The following is a 20,317-nucleotide window of genomic DNA, read 5'->3' as shown; positions in this document are numbered from 1 at the left end:
CCATGACACAAATAAGCATCCTGGGGCTTATCCCTAAGGAGAGAGAACAGCCATTTATGTTAAAGGACCATCCACTGCTTATTCCAGGGAACATTTTTTATTTTGTTCCTCCATCTCATGAGTACATCAAAGGCTGAATCAATCAATCAGACCTGTGCACAGCTCTATTACTGATTAAACTTTGCTTTTAGTATAGAACTCAGCCTGAAGAAACCTGACCGCTTAATGAAGGAGGAGCTGGAAGCCATTGTGCAGCAGGAAAACTGACATAGTTGCCATCATGGAAACATGGTGGGATGACTTGCACAACTAGAGTGCTGCAATGGATGGCTATGAACTCTTCAAATGGGATAGGCAAGGAAGGAAAAGCAGTGGGGTATCCCTGTATGTTAGGGAGTGTTGATTGTCTAGAGCTTAATGATGGTGACGATAGGGTTTAGTGTTTATGGGTAAGAATCATGGGGAAGGCCAACAAGGCAAATATCATGGTGGGAGTCTGTTATAGACTACCCAACCAAGATGAATAGGCAGATGAAATATTCTATAAGCAGCTAGGAAAAGTCTCACAATCGCTAGCCCTTTTTCTCATGGGGGACTTCAACTTACCAGATGTCTGCTGGAAATACAATACAGCACACAAAAAACTCTAGCAGGTTCCTGGAGTGCGTGGAAGATAACTTCCTGACACAGATAGTGAGTGAGCCAACTAGGGAAGGTGCCCCGCTGGACCTGTTGTTTGTGAACAGAGAAGGACTTGTGGGCGATGTGATGGTTGGAGACTGTCTTGGGCATAGCGATCATGAAATGAGTTTTTGATTCTCAGAGAAGTGAGGAAGGGAGTTAGCAGAACTGCTACCTTGGACTTCCAGAGGGCAGACTTTGGCCTGTTTAGGGGCCTGGTTGACAGAGTCCCTTGGGAGGCAGTTCTGAAGGGCAAAGGAGTCCAGGAAGGCTAGACATTCTTCAAGAAAGGCATCTTAAAGGCGCAGGAGCAGGCTGTCCCCACATGCCAAAAGATGAGCCGGCAGGGAAGACGACCAGCCTGGCTGAACAGAGAGCTCTGGCTGGAACTCAGGAAAAAAAGGGGAGTTTATGATCTTTGGAAGAAGGGGCAGGCAACTCAGGAGGACTACAAGGATGTTGTGAGGTTATGCAGGGAGAAAATTAGAAGGGCCAAAGCCCAACTAGAACTTAATCTGGCTACTACTGTAAAAGACAATAAAAAATGTTTCTATAAATACATAGCAACAAAAGGAGGACTAAGGAGAATCTCCATTCTTTATTGGATGCAGGGGGAAACATAGTGACAAAGGATGAGGAAAAGGCTGAGGTACTTAATGCCTTCTTTGCCTCAGTCTTTAATAGTAAGACCAGTTGTTCTCTGGGTATCCAGCCCCCCAAGTTGGAAGACAGGGACAGAGAGCAGAATGAAGCCCCCATAATCCAAGGGGAAATGGTTAGCAACCTGCTACACCACTTAGACACAAACAAGCCTATGGGGCCGGATAGGATCCACACAAGGTCACTGAGGGAGCTGGCAGAAGTGCTCACCAAGCCACTTTCAATCTTTTATCAGCAGTCCTGGCTAACCAAGGAGGTCCCAGTTGACTGGAGGTCAGCAAATGTGACACCCATTCTGAAGGGCCAGAAGGAGGATCCAGGGAACTACAGGCCTGTCAGTCTGACCTCGGTGCCGAGGAAGGTTATGGAGCAGATCATCTGCAGCGTCATCTTGTGGCACGTACGGGACAACCAGGTGATCAGGCCCAGTCAGCATGGGTTTATGAAAGGCAGGTCCTGCTTGACTAACCTGATCTCCTTCTACGACAAGGTGACCCGCTCAGTGGATGACAGAAAGGCTGTGGATGTTGTCTACCTAGACTTTAGCCTAGACAAGCCTTTGACACCGTTTCCCACAGCATTCTCCTGGAGAAACTGGCTGCTCATGGCTTGTACTCTTCACTGGGTAAAAAACTGGCTGGATGGCCAGGCCCAAAGAGTTGTGGTGAATGGAGTTAAATCCAGTTGGTGGCCAGTCACAAGTGGTGTTCCCCAGGGCTCAGTATTGGGGCCAGTTCTGTTTAATATCTTTATCAATGATCTGGATGAGGGGATCGAGTGCACCCTCAGTAAGTTGGCAGATGACACCAAGTCGGGCAGGAGCGTTGGTAGGAAGGCTCTACAGAGGGATCCAGACAGGCTGGATCGATGGGCCAAGGCCAATTGTATGAGGTTCAACAAGGCTAAGTGCCAGGTCCTGCACTTGGGTCACAGCAACAGCATGCAATGCTACAGGCTTGGGGAAGAGTGGCTGGAAAGCTGTCCGGCAGAAAAGGACCTGGGGGCGTTGGTCGACAGCCGCCCGAATATGAGCCAGCAGCGAGCCCAGGTGGCCAAGAAGGCCAATAGCATCCTGGCTTGTATCAGAAATAGCGTGGCCAGCAGGACTAGGGAAGCGATTGTCCCCCCTGTACCCGGCACTGGTGAGGCCGCACCTCCAATACTGTGTTCAGTTTTGGGCCCCTCACTACAAGACAGACATTGAGGAGCTGGAGCGTGTCCAAAGAAGGGCATTGAAGCCGGTGAAGGGTCTAGAGAGCAAGTCTTATGAGGAGCGGCTGAGGGAACTGGGGTTGTTTAGCCTGGAGAAAAGGAGGCTGAGGGGAGGCCTTATCCCTCTCTACAACTGCCTGAGAGGAGGTTGTAGCGAGGTGTGTGTCGGTCTCTTCTCCCAAGTAACAAGCGATAGGATGAGAGGAAATGGCCTCAAGTTGCGCCAGGGGAGGTTTAGATTGGATATTAGGAAAAATTTCTTCACCAAAAGGATTGTCAAGCATTGGAACAGGCTGCCCAGGGAAGTGGTTGGGTCACCATCCCTGGAGGTATTTAAAAGATGTGTAGAAGTGACACTTAGGGACATGGTTTAGTGGTGGACTTGGCAGTGCTACGTTAATGGTTGGACTCAATCTTAAAGGTCTTTTCCAACCTAAACGATTCTATGAAGTTTAGCCATAACCCTCAAAACAAACAAAGCCCCTTATTCTCCTTTTTTATTGTTTTAAACCAGCATTGAATTGCACACATGAAATAATCACAGACACAGCTTGCTGCTTACTTTGTTACAAAATTGTACTACTCCAGGCCTCTACTTGTGCCTGAAATGTACTGCTTAAAATCCAAAGAGGGAAATGTTGTGCAAGGTTCATTAACGGCTATGCAACCACTCAAATCTTGCCACGTGGGCAGCTGATACTGGGAGCCATTGCAAAAGTTCAGCAAGTACTGTACACAGCAGTGCTTTGAGACATCTGAGAAAACAAATCCTTCTGAAAGGTCTGGGTATTTCCAAGCAGGAGCTTTGCAAGAAACTCTTGAAAATTTCTGTATTGTTTCAGCAGACCATAAGGAGAGAAGGATTTTAACTGAAATGATGCTTCAGCATACAGACACTATTTGCTCTGAGTTGGTGAAGATATTGTAGGATGAGGGCATCGGTTCTGTGAAACTGGGGGAAAGTCCTCTCCTTGGAGGCACTGTTCCACCAGATTCTACATGGAGATGGAAGAACCTGTCCAGAGGGAGGCAAACATCAAGGAATGGCAGAAAGAAAAAACTGTGACAACTTGTCCCCCAGGACTTTTGATGACTTCCTCTTCCCCAAGCCACCTCACTGTCTGAAATTATGCTAACAATATAGTAGCTCCTTTTTACATTGATGAAATAGAAACAGTTGGCTGAAAAACACACGTTTTTTCTCTGTGACCAGCTTTGCCTCAAACAAATACCAAAATGTTTCTGATAGCTGTTCATTGTCATTTATGTGAAGGAAGAATGATCATTGTCTGCATTATGATTTTCAAAATAGCAATGCAGCTGCATAAGGAATATTTGAAAATACATTAAAAATGCAAATATATTTACAAGTGTGCATAAACTAAAATGGTTTGAATTCCAACATGTATTCTTTTGCATAATGCTACCATCAATTCAGAATATTCCTTTCTGCCAAGAAACAAGTAGAAAGAAAAATGAATATCTGCTTTCACCTAATTGTATAGTTAATATACTGCTAAAGAAAGCTACAGATGAGTCTTCATTTCATCTTCTATAACAAGTTCTAGATGAGTTTTCTTCTTCTCCCAATAGTGTTTCAAAATTACAGGAGATATTTTAAATGTTTTTCAAACTCAATTATATGGAAATGTTAAGCAATGTCCCTGAAAAATGGTTACCTCTATAGTCTTCAGTTGAAAATAAAAAAATATTTTCTACCTATTAGAAATCAATCTTTTCCTCAGCTGAGGACTGCCCAGTGCCTATTTTTAAGTTCAGTGGGAATAGGGAGGAAATAAGGATGATGCAGAAACACTTTTAGTGGCTGAATATTGTATATATTTCTACCAGAGATCAAAAATTAAAAAAAAAAAAAAAAAATCAATCTAGTATATATGGAATTATATGACATAAGCTTATGTCAGTTGAGACAAATAATTGATAATTTAATTCTTTGGTGATAAATGTAATTTGTATAAATATGGAACATGGAAAAGCAAAAAATGGAATCAGATTTAATGCAGTCATTACACCAGCTCTCAAACACCTGACATAACTTTTTTTTTTTTCAGGAAAAGTATTACTTCAATCTGGATCAATCACTTTTTCTTTGAAAAGAAGGGAAATTTTAAAGAATATCTAAGCATTAAGTAATTTGACAGATGCTTAGATATGGACTATTAATATGAGGGATACCATTTTCTCAGAGATTCAACAGAGTATATTTGCTCACACATCTGGAAACAATCTGATACTGTATCGTTAAATCCTGTTTCTCATAATGCTATAAAGTTTCTGCAAATTATGTGAATTCCTACCTCAAATGCAGTAACGGACAGGTTTTCTGTGTGACAGCAGATCTGCATAATCCAGAGAAATTTACCAAGTCCTGATTCAGTACAGCTAAAATTAATTTTATTAACATTGCAATGTGTAACACACATTGCATGTGTGAAACATTTTATGAATGTATTAAAAAAAGATGTATTTCTCAATTAGCTTGTGGAAGGTATCTAACTTGTCTGTCTCTGACAAGAAGGAACTGGCCTTGATATTTATTCCTTTCAGTCTGATATTTCTACGAGTTATGCATTTCAGCAGCAGCTCCTACACAGTGATTTCCTACAATTATTTCATAAAAAACTGATACTAATCCAATTGAAGTCAATGGAATTATTTCCACAGACTCCCACTGACATTCATCCATGCCCTAAATTCTTTAATAACCAAAGGAGGAGTCTTTGTGTAGCACTGTAGGAATAGATTCAAAGAGTAAAATAATCTGCTTTCAGTATTTATTATATTAACAATTTGGCTCTGGCTTTCCTCAATGGATTAGTTTAAACACTAAAATTTAAGGCACCATCACTAAATTGCCTTAAAACATGAGGGTACTACGTCATGAAGAACCTGAAAGAGAATACAATTTAGGGGACTTCCTTTCTCCAGACCATTTTTGTAAGACTTTTTCATAAGTGCAGATTCCTATAAATTAGGCCTATATCATAAGCATGCAGCCTAATTTAGATAAGCAAACTAAAGTTTTATTTTGCTCAGAAAGGGATCACTACAGTAGCTAAGACACTATTTTCAGTCTGAGAATTTCTGGACTTTGTGTGAACCACCAGTATACTAATAACATTCTAACACTGATACACTGTGTCTGGGAGGTGCAAAGAAAGTCTAAGTGATGATCACAGAGAGCTTAACCCTAAAAAATGTTCAGAAAGAATAAAAAAACCATAGGACACATTTCAACATTTGGTGACTGAGCAAGACAATGTCTTAATAATGCATCTGTATTTTTAGGATACTTGCCAACCTATTCATGATGTCTTTATACTAAGATGACTGTTTTCTTGCAGGTACTCTGGGTGGAATAAGTAACCTTTCAGATGGGATTTATATATAAGCCAGCTGAGGGAAGCACACAAGCCACGTGAAGCATCAGTCCAGAAAAAAACCACTCCCTCTTCTGAAGTAGATTAAAAGCCTCAGCAGCTGAGGGCTGCAAAGGAGGCTGGAATGAGCAGGGCAGGTGCAGCAGTAAACTGTTTACTCTTAGGGCAGAATTGGACAAGCTCACACATGACAGTGGCCCATGAAGAATTAAATGCATAAGCAGCAGGGAAAGAGGGTGTCATGTCCTGAGCATAGCTAGTACAGGTAGTAGGTGTGGATGGGGAAAAGAAAGGTTATCCTGAGAGGGTAAAAAGGGAAGGAAGTTTATCCCCTCTCTCCTAGCTCTGGTTCAAAAGCAGAAGCTCTGAAGTCTAGGCTTCTGTTACCTCAGTGTGTGTTGCTTTTACCTATAAACAAACCCAGAAGTTGATGAATGAAAATGCAGTCATCATCAAATAAACAGAGCCTAGAGCTGTCAGGGACCTTCAGAGGTCATTTAGTCCACCCCTGTGCAGAAAGGTGGAAACAACTGCTCCCAAGAGGGGTTTGTCTTGTCTGTTCTTATAGGCTTCCATGGGACCCACCTAATTTGAGGCCGATTATTTCAGTGCTCGTTCATCCCTGCTGAAAAACTTCACACCTTTTCCTAGCATGTAACCTTGTAATAATCCTAATCTCACACTTAATGGAGAGTAGAATTGTGTTTTATATTCTATGAAAACCAATCCAATTTGCACATTATATGTTTGCATGAGTTATTGGCTGGAGGGTGCTGTAACAAAATTACAAAACTAGCGGGTGTGGATCAAGCAGAAGTTTCCATATTATTGCTGGAGGGAAAAGTTATGGTCTTACATCAAAACGGAGAAATACATGAGTGCATGGGGAATCAAAAGCAGGGCTACAAGAATTGGGAACAGGCCTACTGTCAAACAGCAGATGAGAAAGCCTGGCTTTTCACGCCCCAGGAACTAGTTTCCTGTACACAGAAACAGCTACAAAGAAAAGTGGCTATCAACCTGCATGATGGAGATGACTTAGACAAAATGAAGATAATCTCTTTTCTATATTGTCAGAGCTCAGTGCTATATCAACTTTACTGGTGAAAGTTACTTAAAATGCAAACACCTTCCTCCCAGCTTTCCCAGCTCAGCAGACCTGAATAAAAATTCATCCAGTCCCAGAGCTGAAAAATGAGCAAAGATTTTAATGGGCCCTTCAGATGAAACAGCTGCATATGCACACTCATGTAGAGAATCACCTTGAAGAAATGATCAAACACTGGTAACGGTATAGAATAATTCCCTGTAAAAGGTTTTGTTGTTCTTGATTAAAAGGTAAAATGTTAGCAATACGAGGTGAAAAAATGTTCTCTTAAAAGAAAGCATTATTTTCTTAAGTTAATTACAAAAGGTACAAATATTGGCACAGATTTCAAAAGATGCCCTTCATCTGTGCACTAACATATTTGTATGGCAGATTCTGCCAAGGTAGAGAAGGAAGAGAAGGAAAACAAGAGAAAACTCATGTTATCAAAAGAACAGAGGAGACGTCCCTAGACCTCTAAAGCACTTTGCTAGAACCTAGAGAGACAGCGGCACAGAGAAGACAGAAAGAGAGGTAATGTCACGTCTGCACAAACAGTGCCAAAGCAAGAGGCCTTTTATCACCAGCTTCTGCAAAAAATATACATGAGATAAAGCTGAAATGCCCCTCTGCCTAGAAAAAAACTTAGACTGTCTGGATTTTTCAAATAATCTGACTTGCAAATTGCCTTGAAAAAATTCAAGCTGGAGATTCAATTCTTAAATTAAATCCCACAAAATTGGTGTCTGGGATTGGGCTGTTTTTCTCATTTGCATTCAGTTCTACTGCCACAATGAAGTAGAGGAGATAAAACAACAAAGCGAAGAACAAAAATTGTTTTCTGCAGCAATTCTGCTGAGGATTTTCTTTTCTTTCCTATTCCCTCCTGAAACAACTTAATGTGTGTGACATATGTAGAATTCTTGTAGAGGCATTTTGATCTGAATAAATTTAGCTGTTTTAAGAAGGGTAACATCAGAATCAGTAAAAAGTAGCAGGCTCTACTAAGACAAAGCATGACCCTGCCACCTCCATGGACAAAGGCTGTACCCCAAAAATACATGTTAACAGTTAGACAGTAAAAATGTTATCTTTTAGATAGTTAGATATTACTTTTTCTGTTTGTTGTAAAGGACAGAACAGTACAAATAAGCAAACAGCCTGACTGAATTAATTTTGTTCCAAACAATATTGGTGATCATTCCCTGTCTGTGGCCAGCATGTGAGCAGTTCGTTATTTGGAAGTATTTGGCGTTTAAACTTCAGATTTTTCTGGTTATCACTGAACCTATGAATTGCATGACCCACTTCATTTTTGATGAACCCACTGACTTTTGATTTGCTAGGCAGTATCTCTGCAGCAGATTTTTTGTATGAACAGTCATACTTACAAATTAAAAACCTGTTTTCAAGACTCTGTTCTGACATTTACTCAACTACTTCTGTTTCCATGGACATCTCTGGTTACTGACATGGCTGCACCAGAATATTTACGAAGAGCTAGTACAGAAATGAGTTAGTGCAGTCAAAAACATAATCATGGTCTAATTCAAGTGAATATTCATTGAAAAAATGCACAGCAGGATTGACCATATCATATAAGGCCCTGATCCTGTACGACGAAAGGTAATGGGATCTTTTCTCACTGACTTTCAATGAGCATTGGAATGAGCCCCAAGGCAGCAGCTATCAGAAAGGGCAGCTGCTTAAAATTTTTATTGCTCTTTTACTTGAGAGCTATCAGAATAAAACATACGTTACAGACAGAGGCATACAGGGATGCAAACATGCCCACATATAAAGCTTTAATTTTTCTCAGGCTTTTATAGCTGCAAACATCTACACATTCACGTTTGTTTGGGAAGCACTGCCAGACTTTTACATGAGCAACTAGTCAGCCTCAAGGACAGTGGTTTCGGTGCCGGCAACGTCCAAAGTTGGCAATTTCACAGTCTCAGTTTAAGTCCTTGCTATTTCCTTCACTGTGCATCCACTCAGGATCCCTGGAAGCTGTTTGACTATCCTTTTAGTTCAGCACACCTGTGGACTTTACTTGCCTTTTCTTAATAGCAAGAAACCTGAACGTAAGAGATCTGCACCAAACAAGTCTTTCAGCTGATTACTTTTGTCAGCAAATACTTTAATTCAGGTTTAGACCTGAGCTTTCAAGTGTGCAATTGCAGAAGGGAGTAATCAGAAAGCTGAAAGGTTTTGGCTCCTCCAGGAAACTCTCTGCTTACAATGCAGGGGTTAACAGCTGGGTTCCTGGTTCAGCAGTACCAGGGGAAAGGTGACTGTTTTGAGCTTGTTTGCAAGAGAAGGCAGCAACACAGTGTTAAGATTTCCTAAGGGAAACTTTTGTTAATGGCCAATACACACAGTATTTGTGGAAGTATGTAGATGAGGAAAAAAGCGGAGAGGCAAGTGATTAGGTTTGAGGAAAAGTCTCACTCACTTTCTTAATGTGTTTAGAACATGTGTAACCATCTTGTTCATAACCCAGCCCTAGCTATCTCTCAATGATCAAACTAACAGCTTAGCTTTCTTCTCCTATCCCATCAGTCAATCCTTACACTTTTTCGTTGTTGTTTTTAAGCTCAGGCTTCCCAGTTCATTTCTTTTGCCACTGAAAAAGTGTAAACAAGTAATAAACAAGGATAGAGGTATCTTTCTAAATGCTGATTCATGAAATATTTCCTATAGTAAGCCCCAATTCTCATCCAGAAACAGGGGAATCATTTGAAATCAAAAGTTCATAACTTAGTGGCAAATATATGACTTCAACATCGTATGAAATACTGGACTGTATTCAATAATCAGCCTTTTTGTCCCTTTTCAATATCCTCTGTAGTAATATATTGCTATATTAATAATACAGTGTATTAGTAATATAGTATATTTATGGTCATAATGTAAAACTACTTTTGTTTTGATGGCTGTTGTATTCCAGTACATTAATAGAACATTTCTTCTAAATTCCTTGCCAGGAAACAAGACAAATCAGCTAGTTTTGTTACAAAAAGAGTTATTACACTAGAATTATGGGCACTATAATTTTAAAGCATCAGCCCAGTTTTCCTTCCAAAAGTTCCCAAATTTTTGGTAGGTAAATGGTCTTAATGTTCCTTCCCCCCCCTTTTTAATTTCTTTTTACTTTAAATGATTTTATTTGTTTTAAATGAAACAATATATTTTAATACAGTTCTACTCATTCAAAAATCCTGACCGTATACCATTCTTTTCCAGTTTTGTTTAGATTTCAAGAGCTGGGGATTTGCACTTTTCCTGATCACTTCAGTTTTCTATTCCTTCCCTTTCCTTCCTTCTTCCATGAGGTATCTGTTTGTGATATTTATAATAACATCCCATTCATTAAAAAACATCCATACAGCTCTGTTGCCTTTGCCCTCCTCAAACTTATTCTTTTCGTATGGAAAGCAGCCTGTATCTTTTCACAATCTCAAACACTAAGCATACAATTTAAAACACATGGAGGAAATCTAGAAGGATGCTGACAGCTGGTGGAACTACGTCCCACATCCAGAAAATGCATCCATCATCACTAGTCAAGGGAAGCCAGGGACACGAAGATTGCTACTTGTATCCTGCTTATGCAGGATGATGATGAACACAAACTGCCTAGAAATTCATGCACTACTTTGCTGATAGAATTTGACCAGAGATATACCATACTAATTCTGAAATGTATTTTGAATGGTTTTTTTTGATTTCCAAGTGAGTAGGGGGTTGCTAACAATTTTATGATGTATCTTTTTTTTATGAACAGCAGTAATGTACTACCCAAGAGGTTATTATTTCAAAATATGAAACAGAGCTACTGTAATCATCTTCAGAGTCATTCTCCTTCATGCGCTGCAGTTTATATTAACTGTGCATTTTCATCTTGATTTTTAGATACATAGTTGTTTACCATTTGCATTACATTTTATTTCTAATATCCACTGATGGGTTTTTGATCATAGTGTTGCATAAAATTTTGATTTACAAGCAATTTTGTATTTATTTTCGTGTTAGCAATTACAATATGTTTTTGAAGTTGAGATGTTTTTAATGGCTACTACTAAACAACACTCTCCTCCAAATATCTTCACAGCAAATACCTAGTTCAATGTGAAAACCAAAAACAATGTAGGCAGACTGACTGCCTGTTACTGGCTTAAAACACAGAACTGGTAACTGAGCGCTCAGTAAACTAAGGCAGAAATGGTCAGTACAGGCAGGGTGCAGGAGACTGGCAGCACTTGCATACAGTCTGTCTTTCTTACAGAAGCAAGCCTAGAGGGCATGCTGGGACAGTACACTGGGGATGTGGGCTATGAATGGTATGGATGCTTTGGCACTGGCAAACCAGTGACTGGTCTGCGCCTCTGACTTCTCCGGTGGATTTCAGTTACAGACTTTCAGAGATAAGGTAATAGTTTGTTTTTTTTTTTAACTGCGCTCTGAATTTTTCTTCCATTAACTTATCCATGTACTGGTTTTAGTCTACGTAAAATTTTAGCATCCACAAGTATGTACATATGCTCGTTGGCCTTGGCCTTTCAAACGATCATACCTGTATGCATGTATTAAGGTAACAACAGTAAAATCTCAGTGTTCAACGCTACAAGCTTAATGATACATATTGCTGCTGCTTAGAGATCTAGTTGTTGGAAACTGTAGTCTGATAAGAGTGAGAACATAGTTTTTCAAAATAAAGAAACAGAAAGAGGGAAGAAATAAGATGCTTGGAAAACACTATCCGAAATCACACTGTAAGGCAGTTACCAAAATGGCTCAAGACTAAGCACATATTTTGTCAAGATATCAATTTCCTAGGTATATTATATACCTAGCCAACATTCCTGTGGAAAATCTTGTATTTCTTGCTCTTCTCCTGGTCACCTGGCTGGCCTGGTTGGATTTCATGCACACTTTCCATCCAAGATGATCTTGCTAAAACTACCTATCAAATCTTGTTAAGAAATGAATTTGTAACCTTGTGTTACAGGACCAGAAAAAAAGATGTATAAAGAACCCAACATTCTTTATTTTTAGATTTTCAGAAAGGTCCTCAATTTATAGGGCTTAATTCATTATTTTTATTTTTGGGGTTCATGACACCACCAATAAATCTCTGAAGGATTTAGACCTCATCTTGCACCACTGTCTGTTTATGCTGGAGTCAGATGTCTAAGCAGAAGAGCTCTGGTTTTGCTAAAAGTTAAGTATTTGTAAGACATCCAAAGCCAAATCTGTGCCTGTAAATAGACGGTAAACAAAAACCTACAAAACAAACTCCCACAGCAGGAGCAGAGGTTGCATAAGAGTAATCAGAATATTCTGTCAAATTTCAAGAGCCATGAGCACTGCTGGTCATCCCCTTTTGAATGAAAGCTATTGCCTCCAAACAGGGGTTTGCAGTTATCCCTGTACCAAAGCTGCAAATCTATGCTGCACATACATGCTAGGTGGATTTGCAAGCAACGCAGCTTCAGTAAGAGGCAGATACTGCTTAACAAGAACTCAGGATGTTTATTTAAAGAGTGAAAAACTCATTCATTTTCACTTTTCTGTGAAATGTAGAGAAGATTGGAAATAGAGAAATTGGCTCAGGTATAACGTACACATATGGTATAGAGCAAGGCTCTAGATGGTATCAATGAAAGGAAGCTGACAAAGAAAGAATGCTCATTAAAGAAGACATAGTAGCAAGAGATATACTATCTAAATTGTAACAACAAAGATAAATTGCAGGAAACTCAGAGATATATGAGGGAGGGAAAAGCAACTAACTTGGATACAAATAGATTAAAGAAAGTGTTATGTGCTCTGTGTAGCTGTTCATGAATCAATTAACTCTCCCTGTGTTGACCACTACCTTTCAGACACTTTCATTGATGATGCACAAGTTTCCTTATACTGTGTCTACTGGTATCCTCTCTACCACCAACAGGAGAAATTGCATTGCAATACAAGTGTCAGTGGAGCAGCTTTGTAGCAAAGAGATACATTTATGCCAAATTTTGTTCTAAACTGCCATCTTTCTTTGAATAATGACATCAATAAAAAGAATTTTTGTAGTAGGTGAACTAAGGATATATAATAAGCTGCAAAATCAGGTATATCAATTTTCAAATTGAGCATTTTTCTCTTCTCTCTGGAATTTTGTAACCAAAAACCTAATTCAGAATATCTAACTACATTTTCACATTTGCTGTCAATGAAACAGCACATAAGAGTTTTGTTTTTCAGGATGTTGATTTTTTAAAATGACATGTTCCATGAGAAAGTATGTTAAATGACTGGAGATGGTGATCTTTAAAAATTTTTATAGCAATTGAGACATTAGTCATAAACAGAGATTTGCTCAGGGCGGAAAAAAAGAGTATCCCTCTGTGGGTGTTATTTCTCAAGGGAAAACGGATTCTTCTTAATGAAACTATGGAAGAGTTCTAAGTGTAAGGGCAAGGAATAAATAAAATAAAAAGAAGCCATTTTCAGAGCAAAGTCAAAATCGAGAAAATGCTGCTTCTTTGAGATTTCTCTTTACCAAATTGTTAAAAGATTCCCCCTATGACCTGGTAGCTAATGTTCCAAACAGAAAACTGAATTTCTTGGCCTCTAGAGAATTCTAACAGCTCACAAGCCGCCACCCCCCCATGCCTTTAGGGAAGAGTTTATAAGTTATCTTCTTATCAGCCTACCCCCTGGGAAAAGCACATATGTTATCAGCTCTAGGACTGCCCCTTCTTAGGAGTCCCTCAGGATTGTGGCTCCACACTTTAAGAAGGTTAACAACCTACTTCTCTGGAAAGAAGCATCTTCCAGCTACAATCCACCTTGCTGGGATTTCTTCCCAGCACTCTCATTCTCTTTTTCATATCTTTAGTTTCATTTGGTGCAGCAAAGACTGTGCTGAAGCCTCACTCTCTTTCACAGAAGAATTTCAAAGTTTTTACCCTAAACTGCCAGGAAACTGAATTTTGGCATTTTTAGAATGTCCAGCTCCTCTACAAAACCCTTTTCTGAGGTTGGCTTTACCGTGTTACCACATGCTTTAAACATGAGATGCCTCACAGCAAATAAGCTACTGAATTCTGGTCAGGCTACAGGGTTAAATCAAACTGAAATGCATAGAACGAGGCATTGCAGCCACCATGACCATCAGGATAAAATGTAAAGTTCTTGTCACACTTCTAAAAACCTTCCTATCAAGAGTTCAGCGGTGACATATCAACTCTGGATCTTAAGATTCCATCAGTGACTTAGGGAATGATGTAACTTCAGGAGCAATTTTTGAAGTAATTTTGTTACACACAATTTATTCCCCTAAGTGCCACAGAAGGGGCATGCACTTACATGGAAGTCAGTCTGCAGTCTCAACTGCTCTCCTGGTTTGCCGGGAACCAGCACCAGGCAGCAGCTGACCGATGATCCCACTACCCAAACTGTATACAAGAAAAGTCAACTGAAGCCATTGTATTCAGTTTACCAGATACTACTACTCGGGCTGATCTGGGCTTTAGAACAGCAAAAGCTGATTTAACAATGAGAACAGATTTGGAGAGTGACCTTTGAAGCCTACATAGAACTGTGCTTTACCTATTGGGATTGTGCATACCTCATTCTTTCTTAGATTTAACTGATAAACTTACCCTTATATTTTGTGCTTTGCTGATAAGTGTAGAGAAAAGGCTTTAATAAGTTTTGAAACGTTGATGGCTGCTTAAAGGGGTATATTATCTCCTCTAAGAAATTACATCAATCATTTTCTAAAAAGGATCTAGAAATATTGTGACAGCTGTCACCATCCACTACTGTACTGACAGGGTGAATCTAGAACAGTAGAGGCAGATGTCACACCACAAAATCTTGCCGAAGTTTGTAACTCCTGAATAACTGATAGAGCATATGTAACAAATCATGTTAAAACTGTTTCAGAGACTGATCTGTAACCTCAAAGTTAATGGATGTATTTTCATCGATTTCAGTGAGTTGTATTTTGAGGCCTTAGTTACTGGAAAATTAGAATGTCAGCAGTAAATACTGAACAAGTGAACTCATTGTTCCAATTAGACTTTTACTAAAAAGTAAACAGATAAGTTTGAATGCTTTCTGCTCTATAATTGAAAAGAGTATTCAAAGATGTTCTACATTTGCAATAAGAATTTATTAGCGTCATCCTTTAAAGTCATTACTCTCTATTTCTATCCATTTCCAGCTTTCTTATAAGCATTTCCAGTCTACCAGTCTTCTGGGTTCTATTTGAACTGAATCAGAATGCAGAACGGACCAAAACCAATCTGCTGTGATATCTACAAATACGATACATAAATTTTATGCTTCTTTTCTTAAATTGCAGTCTTTTATCATTTAATTGTATCACCGTGTTTTCTTGAAAGCTAGTCAACAACTTCCCTTGTGCAGTCTTTGCCCCAAAATTCATATGGTTTCATGATGTCCCCACAAAGAAAGGCTTACAGACAACAGTTGAAGAAATAAGTGCATTTTGCAAATATCTGCTAACCACAAATCAGCTGGGAGCTCCTCAGTACGGGGGAATCTTCTGACTGACACACATGGAGGAAACGACTCTACAGCTAGTCTACACATACATGACTTTGGGCAAAGCTGTGAAGCAGATTTAAGTATAGTGAGAACAAAATGGTACAGGTTTAACTAAAGCAGGTAAACACATACAGGTATATACATACACATACAGAGAGAGAGAGAGAGAGAGATACTGGAGCAGATATAAGATTCCCATCTTTTGAAACCAATGACAAGACCTCTGGAGAAGGGTAACACAGACTGCTCAGAACAAGAACTACTTTGGAAATAACATAATTTGTACACTACATGCTGATTCACCAAAATTTTAAGGTAAAAGTTGTCCATCCAATTTTTTTACACTATGTTCTTGTTATTATTCTAATCCCTTCCCATGTGCAATACTATTTCCAAGTGTTACAGTATATAAAGAAAAAACAAAGATGTCAAGTTGTCTACAATTTTTTGTGGTAATTCTCCAGCAGTGATAAAAACAAATCTAAAAAAACCTTTGCAATGTAATCAGCTGAAGATTTAACCTAATTTTCAAAACCACTGTGGAAAACACCAGCGCACCATTCAAGACATGAAGCTCCATGGTTAAAAAAATAAAAACAAAACCAAAACAGAAAACCCCGAAACAAACCAGGGAGGTCAGGAGTCATTACTGGAACTCATTAGCTAAGTACCTTTTGCTTTAGAGGCAAGTCTTTAAGAAGACTGTACAAGCACATTGGCTGGGTTGTATTAATTTAAAATTCTTTCTTTTTTGAAAAATAGATATTTTTCATGATTATTATATCCACTGTGTAAAATAAGCTCAAGTTGGCTTTATTCAATAGTGAGCCCACATACATCATTACAGCAATATATTAATCTCAGCTTATCAATAACGTCCAGTCTGAATCGTCTGACCAGAAGAGGGAATTGGAAAAGTAACCTCTCTCCCAGAGCAGTCAAAACACTGCATCCATTGCCAATCCAGTAGAAACTCCTGTAATTAAACATGGCAATACCCTAGATATTTAAAAAAAACACCTTAGAAGAGCTGGTGCAAAAGCTAAAGAGGGAGATACTAAAAACAACTGACCTTAAGACAAAAAAAATTTCATAATATAAATCAATAAATAATTAAAATTAGAAACAATAATAGTAAGGAAAAAATATATAGTGTTATATTTCAAACTGCTTTACAGTAGTGTGAGATTTATTTTACCAGTTCTTATTTCATAATGTATTTTAAAATTCTTTATGATTAATTTTTAACTGAGAAATGCTTTTTCCATAATTTCGCCCACAGACATTTGAAACACAGACTTCCGCTAACATATTTGCATATAAACAGTTCTCTTTTAAAATTCATCTGCTTCAATTACTTCTTTCTCACCTGCAGTCATAAAGCTCCATATGGGATGTATGAACCTTTCTGCTGCCCAGGGCCACATTATAGGGGGCACAGGAACATATTCTTTCGCTGTCCAAGAGATTCAGCTGATGAAATGGTACAGAACATGGTGCAGAAAAACTGTAAGAGAAAAACAAGAGTTAGTACTAATAACTGAAAAAAATGAAGAAAAATTGTCTGAAAAACAGTGCGTACGTGCTGTCAGGGAAAGACAGAAACAGGTAACAAGAAGGGGAAAACAGTCAAAGAGTTTTGGAAACAGTAAGCTGCAAGTAAAGCCCATTTTCTCCACTGTCACTGGACTATGACTTATAATAGTGTTTCCAACTGCAGACAAAACCACTGGGGTCAAATGAAACCAGGATCCCAAAGTTGAGAGGGCATCCAGTAAAGAAGTCTGGGACCTAAATCTGTTATCCCCATCCGTATGTTCTAGGCGTTTATACAGAGGACATCCCATTTCCCAACAGTACTGTTAGCTGCCATAAATACTGTGAAAGAAAGACGAAAATTCACAGCATAGTGTCTGGCTGCAGACATGCAAACACAACTGCAATGGCGTAGTTCGAGCTGTGACACAGAGATGCTTTGCAGCTGTTCTTCCTCCGTGAGGACGTCCTCCTCCGAAGGACTGCAAAACAATCAGTTGGGGCTCACAAGTGATGCTGTGAAATACCACAGTTCTGTACAAAATACTAGGCAACCAGGCTGAAGTGCAATGAGTTTCTCTCAGCTGTCAAGAGTTCAAGCAAAAGCTACACCAGTATTATACACCCTCCTCAACCTCCATGGCACCATCTCTTTTGTGCATGACCATGTCACTCAGCCTTTAAGCAGAGAAGAACCAATTCTACATGTTCATTAACTCACCTGTAACAAAAATTTGTTAATTTAGCCAACAATCAAAAAAAAGCAGTATCCAACAGCAAAATAATTACTATTATTTACATATTTAACATATTGCATATTTATTTACATATTATAACAAAATACTGCCTTCCCCAATTCTCCTCAGTACAATGGGAGAGGTTTTCATATTTTAACTTTTTTTTTTAAACAATTTTCACTGTGCTTGTTTCATGTCTTTTATTAGATTGACATAGGACTGTCATAATTCTAATATACTCAGAATTTAGATAATTTAGACTGAATTTATCATATAATGTCATATGGTCAGTGGTTTTTAAAATCCATGAATCTTTAAACAATATATTTTGGCCTGAACCACCACACACTCCACAGACAAAGAAAGAAATACAGAGTACTTGCTGCAATTTCTACTGATCCTCTTATTATTATTTACTCAATAGTTTTAAAAAACCACCATAATTTAAAACCAATTACCATTTCATTATTTTCAGAAGTCTCTATCAGCGTAGAGAACTGTTTTGCAGAACTTTGTCAATACCTCCAAATATTTTTAAACATCTACCTAAATGACTGAACCTAGATTACTGATCATAAATCAAGACAATATGAATTCAACAAGGCTGCTTGTATGAACTACTTTATCCTTACTAATAATTCCATTAAAAGGCTCAGTTCAGCTTCCATTCCAGTCAATGAAATAATGTATGAAGTGACTACGGAAACTAGAGACTAAACTACAGACTAAATATAGAAGTCAATCACCAGTGTTGTGACAGCATTCAGATCTACACCCACTGTCCTGCAAAACTGAAGCAAAATAGTTTACTTGCAGCGCTGTATTAATGTAACAGAATCTTACAAAAACAATGATGCATGTGCAAAGCTATTCAGAATGCAGACAAATGCTAAAGACTAGAACAGAATACAGAGATAATTATAACGATGTTATAAAACCAAAATTATTCTTCCAAAACTGTAAGAGCAGCAACAGCAGGAGTCTAGGAGGAATACAATGAGCATTGTTAGGGAAATGGAGAATCCCATGTGAACAAAAATTAAAAAGACTCACGCAGTTCACATTAGTGATTAAATAATTCAGGATATGCCAGAACCACCCAAAACAATGAAGTGTACAGGCAGGGTAGATCAAGTGCTCTCTCATAATACAAAGAAGAAGATACAGTTAATGAAATCGAAAGGCTACGTTTAAATACATTAAAAACTGATTAACAGGATATTTTAACACAACATAAAATTAACCAGGACAATTCATTGCAGAAGAAGAGTAAGAGATTAAAAATGGATTACACATTTCAGTGATTGCACTTACACTTATAAAACGTGTGTGATCTGGTGTTTGAGGAAGCAGTCAGCCACTGCTTAACACAAATGCGGATTTTTTTTCTTCCTCTGAGCTGTTCATTGCCCAGTGAGCAATAAGACCTAGAACAGTCCTATTGGCAGGGGAAACTACAAAAAATGGCCAGCATACAAAGTTACTCTGTGTCAAGTGAGCTGTAATAGCCAGCCATGTGTCTGCTCTTAGACACATCAAATCCAAAGCAGTTAGGCTTAGCTTAATTGCTCTTTCAGGAGGAAGAGGAATGACGATAACTAAACAATGACTAAAGGGAACAGTTAAAATTGGTATTTTTTTGAACAGTCAAAATGCATAAACATAAAAAATTAAACCTGCTTGCCTGATACATGTTAACATGATGGTAACAGTGTGCTCACAGACAAGTTAAGGAAGTACTTAGGCTGCTCGATCAGCTTTGTAAAATAGTGAGAACTGCATATGGATAATCGTCCAGTTGGAACCTAAATTAGGTCTTAGACAGATGAATGCTGCCATGGGCCAGGGATTTGCTAGCTCCAGTCTGTCAGAGAAGGGTTGACTTCTATTCACTGTGAATACATGAACAAGTACTGACAAAAAGCCCAACTGGAACTGCATGGGTCCTGCTCCTGGGTGACTGCCCAAACCTCACAGGCATTTTTGTTTGCTGTTTCAGCAAATACTTGATATTTAACAAGATCTTCAACAGCTCCAAGAGACTTTAAGAGGGATCTACATGGAATCATTGAAGCTTGGGATTAGTTTGTTCAGTTTGCAAAGTTAATTAAAGCTTTATAAGTAGGTGCTTTTAATAGTTCCTTACAGTAAGAAAGTTACAGGACCCTGTCTTGACCCTCTGTCTGTTGCCCCTTGATAACAGTAACAGGCAGTGCTTTTACTACTGCTATTGCTCCTGGGTCTGATCTTTTCTGGTTTTTAAGACAAAGCTGACATGCTATGAGAGGCAGCTAATACCACAGGGTAAATCAATTTTCAGGCACTAAGTCAAGAAACCCCAGAGAGTAGTCCTACAAGCCTTAGCATGTAGGCCTCTGCCTAAGAATAATACCATGTCAGCCTCAGGCAGATAACACACGAGGAAACTTTGG

General features: G+C 38.8%; 1 long non-coding RNA gene across 8 annotated transcripts in view; it reads right to left on the bottom strand.

Annotated features, from left to right (window-relative positions):
• The window catches only part of LOC127018083 (uncharacterized), a 284,395-nt gene that overhangs the window by 5,839 nt on the left and 258,239 nt on the right, over positions 1–20,317 (bottom strand). For 5 of the 8 annotated variants that reach the window (XR_007766701.1, XR_007766706.1, XR_007766707.1 and 2 more), the window contains 2 exons: positions 16,982–17,119; positions 15,218–16,588 (listed from right to left, as the gene is read on the bottom strand). This is a non-coding gene — a long non-coding RNA (uncharacterized LOC127018083). Of the gene's footprint in view, positions 1–3,041; positions 3,569–15,217; positions 16,612–16,981; positions 17,120–20,317 lie in introns of those variants that run through there. The other 3 variants (XR_007766705.1, XR_007766703.1, XR_007766704.1) reach the window with 3 other exon arrangements.

The sequence above is a fragment of the Gymnogyps californianus genome, chromosome 6 (genome assembly GCF_018139145.2).
Source record: "Gymnogyps californianus isolate 813 chromosome 6, ASM1813914v2, whole genome shotgun sequence".
NCBI lineage: Eukaryota > Metazoa > Chordata > Aves > Accipitriformes > Cathartidae > Gymnogyps > Gymnogyps californianus.
Note: the sequence above shows the minus strand (reverse complement) of the source record. Positions and strands in the feature narration are given on the sequence as shown.